General features: G+C 47.8%; 1 long non-coding RNA gene across 1 annotated transcript; it reads right to left on the minus strand.

Annotated features, from left to right (window-relative positions):
• Positions 1 to 670: 670 nt before the first annotated feature.
• Positions 671 to 1,977, minus strand: LOC113881347. Its single transcript, XR_003508004.1, has 3 exons — positions 1,652 to 1,977; positions 1,321 to 1,417; positions 671 to 1,144 (listed from the first exon to the last, which is right to left on the minus strand). It is a non-coding gene; the product is annotated as an uncharacterized LOC113881347 (long non-coding RNA).
• Positions 1,978 to 5,180: the final 3,203 nt, after the last annotated feature.

Consider the following 5,180-nt stretch of genomic DNA (forward strand, 5'->3'; position numbering starts at 1 on the left):
AGGCCATCCCCCACCCCCTGGGAGCACTACGCCCCTTTCCAGGAAATCACCACTGAATTCCATTCTCAGAAAGTCCTCCTCCCAACTGGATGTCAAAAAACGTGCTAGCTTATGCGGCTCCAACCCTTGCAGAGGCAAATGTACTTCCCGAAGTATCTGAAAAGAAACAAGGCTCCAAGGATCAAAGGACTGCAGCTGTAACAGGGGAGCCTCAGCAGTGGGCCAATCACCTGGACAAGGGAGTGCTGCTAGCTCTCACCTGCAGATGGTCAGTGTTCCCCCCACATAGAAAATGTCAAATGTGCTGAAGGCAGCGGGTGGGAAAAGGTCTTCCTGGACCTGTCTGCTCTCCTGGAGTCAACTGTCCTTGGCAGAAGCATGAAAAGTTCGTGCTCTCATGGGACAAGAGCCAGGGTATTTCAGTGTCATGATTTACCAAATAAAAATACAGGAGGTCCCATTACATTTGAATTTCAGATAAACGACAAATGATTTTTACTATAAATATGTCCCACAGAATCATTTTGGACTTGCATATACCAACAGATTGTTTGCTGAGTTATCTGGAATTCAAGTCCTGTGTTGTACCTGGGAGCTCAACGTGTCCCCAGCCCAGGGTCTGGTACATACTAGATACTCAGTGAAGGAGAGATTTGTTTGAGCTTTGAACTGGATGAGAAATCAAAATATTTTATTTCACTGGGTCAAAGTGGACTTTCTAATGACTGGAAGTGAGTTTTAATTACCAAAATGAAACTGTTATTTTGCCCCAAAGGGACCAAGAAGTCATGGATCTGCCTGATTATTATCAGGAGTCAAGAGAGGGAAACCACCTTTGACAGAAGAAATTTTCAGGAGGAGGAGAAAAATAAGATCATTTCTTCTTTGTACCTCCTCAATTCTAGCCCACTAAATTCATTCATTCAACAAATATTGATTGAGTGCCTGCTATGTGCCAGGCACTGTTCAGTAAACAAGGAGAATTAATTACTATGATCATTCTTTGTATTGCCTCTGTTTGATAGCAGAGGAAAACTGAAGTCCAGAGAAGTTAGGTGACTTTCCCGAGGTAACACAGCAGATAAGTAGAGAACTGGGATTAATGTATCTGGTACCTGAGTCCTTGCTCTCTCCACATGTGATGCTGTAGAGGTATGGGGGAAACAGAGAACAGAAGGAACTGGTTAGGTAAGGGCCACATAGATTACCAGCAGTCCCTGAGCCATCATAATTTAATCTCCTAAATATCACTGACCATCCACTTTACTCCCTTTCAATCACTAAACCCCACTCCCCACTCCACTCCCCAGTCCAACCCACCTTTCCGCTTCCTGCCTCAATAGCATCCTTCATCTCCGGGCTGGCTCACCTCTCTGGCTCCCCCTCCAGGCTGTTTTCCACACAGCAGGCAGATGATCTGGGTGAAATATAAACGCGATATGCTGTGCCTAGTCGCTCAGTCCTGTCCAGCTCTTTGTGACCCCATGGACTGTAACCCACCAGGCTCCTCTGTCCATGGACACAGGATTCTTTACGAGCCGAACTGCCAGGGAAGCTCGTCAATGCAACAGTGTCCCCTTTCTACCCAAAATCTTTCTACAGTTTCCCACTGCTCTTAGGAATGATAACAAAACTCCTGACCATGGCTTACCAGGCTCCACATAATCTACTCCTGATGACTTCTCCAGCTTCATCTCACTTCCTCTTACTCCATCTGCTTGTACAAGTCAGTAGTTGGGTTATCTATTGCTGCACGGAAAATCACCCCAAACCGTAGTTCTCTCATGATTCTTGCATTTGGCTAGGCTCAGCTGTGTGGTTCTTCTGGGGCTGGAGCCATCTGGAGGCATGACTGGGGTGGGCTTCCAAGATGCACACTCACATGTCTAGAAGTTGATGCTGGCTGTTGCATAGGAGTTCAACTCTCAGTTCAGTTCAGTTGCTCAGTCATGTCTGACTCTGCAACCCCATGGACTGAAGCACGCCAGGCTTCCCTGTCCATCAGCAACTCCTGGCACTTGTTCAAACTCATGTTCATCGAGTCAGTGGTACCATCCAACCATCTCATCCTCTGTCATCCGCTTCTCCTCCCACCTTCAATCTTTCCCAGCATCAGGGTCTTTTCCAATGAGTCAGTTCTTCACATCAGGTGGCCAAAGTATTGGAGCTTCAGCTTCAGCATCAGTCCTTCCAATGAATATTCAGGACTGATTTCCTTTAGGAGGGACTGGTTGGATCTCCTTGCAGTCCAAGGGACTCTCTAGAGTCTTCTCCAGCACCACAGTTGAAAAGCATCAATTCTTTAGCTGTCAGTTTTATGGTCCAACTCTTACATCCATACATGACTACTGGAAAAACCATAGCTTTGACAAGATGGACTTTAGTTGGCAAAGTCATGTCTCTGCTTTATAATATGCTGGCTACATTCCGTGGGGTTGCAGAGTTGGACACAACTGAGTGACTGAGCACACTTAACCAGTAAGCAAGGCAGAAGGCATCTGGACTCGAGTGGCCTGACTCCAGAGCCTGTTCTTAACAGATGATGATGTTATGCAAACAGAGTTTACCTGCATTAAAAGGCTGGGGGCAGGGCATAAAGCTGACCTGCAAATAGGCAAGGATGATGCTTCAACAAATGTTGACGAGCCCAGAAAACTCTGAGATTGACGGAAGGTGCCGGTGAAAGGTCTCAGGACGAGGTTGGTTGGTGCTGTGGAGCTTGGCCCCCCGCTCCCGGAGAATGTCAACAGGCAGCCTTTCAAATACAGCTGAGCTAGAGGAGTCCACAGAGCCCTGGCACTGCCACCCTCCACCAGGAAGCAGAGAGCAGCGTGCACCGTGTGTCGGGGAAGGGCAGCACCTCGTGTCTGTCCCAAGAGGGATTATCACTTTCAGAGACAAGGCCCACAGTCACAGTGGACAAAGTGTGCTCAGCACCCATAACCTTAACAGGCAGGATTTTGTAGAACAAGGAGACGCTGCCAAGGAGAGGGGACCATCATCAAGGAGGGGCTAGGGGTATAATTGGTACCCCCACCTGCCTCCTCTTGGCAGCCAGATCCCAGAGAAGGGAGCCAAGGAATCCAGAGGACCACAGTTGATTTTTTTTTAATGAAATATGTCCTCAGTCCATTAGCAATGATTGAGATCATTTGCCCTTCCTAAGCTGGGTCTGGGAATTCCTGGGATAGCATCATAGCTTTACCTCTTCCTTGGCCACCAAAACTCAGGTCCCTCTAAAGCCAGCAGATGCTCAGCAAAGGAAAAAGACAAGCTTACCATGGATGGGTAGGTTTTACAGTGTAAGAGGAGAGAGGGGATAAAATTTGATTGATTGGCTTGTTCAGTTTTCTTAGCCATTCACCCCATTTCCTCTTCTATACCCTACTTCCATTCAAAGATATCTGAAAGGTTTATAGTGAGACTCTGTGGAAATTGTATCACTGGTCATGTATAGGGTTATTTTGTTGTTATGGAATAATCTTAGAAGAAACCCAGATACAGTTTGAAGTAACACTGCCTTTCATGGTAAGAAAGCTGTTTTCTTTGAATCCTCTTCAAATCTTTCTGGTGATCTAGTTAAGGAGAAAGTCATTTTTGGTGCTATCTCATCTTTAAAATCTTGCCAACAGGTTAATCCTCCTTTTTAATAAGAGAAGATAGACTTGGGATCAGCCCGTAGCAGGTGGTAAAATGGAACATTATATCATTTTCATTAGGCTTAGTTTTACACTGAGTTTGTGTGTATGACACAAATTAGGATAGTTTACAAAGGGTTTCCCTTTTGAATGAGTGTGTTTAATTAAAGTGACTCAGTCACAGGTAAAGTATTAAGTGAATAGTATTTATCACGGGGACAAGAGATGCTGGGTATGGCAAAGATCCAGTGATTATGAATGTTTAGAAAACACCAGAATGCAGAAATACGATCTGGTCATGTCACTTCCTGGCTTAACGTCTGCACGGATCCTTCCTAAGCGGACCCCTGCCCACCACCCACTCTCGTCTGTGCCTGTCCCCCTCCCGACTCTGATCCAGACACACAAAACTTTTTTACATTCTATCAACTTTCCAGGCTCTCTCTTGCCTTCAGGACTTTAAGCCTCTACTTCCCTCTGCCCAGAACTCTGTCCTCCTCCCTCCTAGATGGAGAATTCCTGCTCAGGACTCAGGTCTTGGTTAGATGCGACCTCATCCAAGAAGCCTTCCGTCATCCTGCCGGCAGGGTTCTTTGCCTTTCCTCGCTGCCCTGCCCCCAGCACCCCCCATGTCTTCATCACCTCACTCAGGCCAGGACGCACAACTGCCTGGTTAGCTGCCAGTGCTGCCTGTTGGAAGGGGAGCCCCTCGAGAACAGAGTCTGTCCAATTCAGCCCCACTTACTCATTCAGCAGTGTGCTGAGTGCCTAGTTAAGGGGCCAGGTGCTGTTCTAGGAGACACAGCAGTAACCAGCACAGAAGAGCGCCGTCTTCATTCTGGAGGGGAGAGTTGGACAAAAATAAACAGATAATGCTTTAAAAGCCATATATATTCTATACACAATTTCAGGCTGTCACAAGTCCTTTCGATAAATTACAACTGGGTAAGGGAGCACTGCCCTGGTGGTCCAGGGGATAAGAATCTGCCTGCCAACTCAGGAGACAACGGTCCGATCCCTGGTCCACGAAGATTCCACATGCCGAGGGGCAACTGGGCCCACGTGCCACAACTTCCGAGCCCACACCATAGGGCCCGAGAGCCGCAGCTGCTGAAGCCCACGCGCCCTAGAGCCCGCATCACGAGATAGGCCACCCTAGTGAGATGCCTGCACATCTCAACAAAAAGGAAACCCCACCTGCGCGACCAGAGAAAGTCCTTGAGCAGCGATGAAGACCCAGCACAGCCAAAAGTAAATTAATTAGCTAATAGAGCTTTTTTTTTTTTAAAGATGGGCAGTGATGGGGACAGTGGCTGCTCTTTTAGATTGGGGTCAGACAAGGCCTCTATGAGGAGGCGACGTTCACACGTAAACTTGAAGGAAGTGAGGGGAAGAGGGCCAATGGGAACAGCAAGGGGGAAGACTCCGAGGTACAAACAGGCTTGGGCTGTTTACAGAACACAGAAGGGGCCGCAGTGGCTGGAGTGGGGCGAGCTTCCAGGAAGCAGCTGGGCTGCACCCCTACTCAGGGAGGCAGGGAGA

Source organism: Bos indicus x Bos taurus, chromosome 2, assembly GCF_003369695.1.
Source record: "Bos indicus x Bos taurus breed Angus x Brahman F1 hybrid chromosome 2, Bos_hybrid_MaternalHap_v2.0, whole genome shotgun sequence".
Taxonomy (NCBI): domain Eukaryota; kingdom Metazoa; phylum Chordata; class Mammalia; order Artiodactyla; family Bovidae; genus Bos; species Bos indicus x Bos taurus.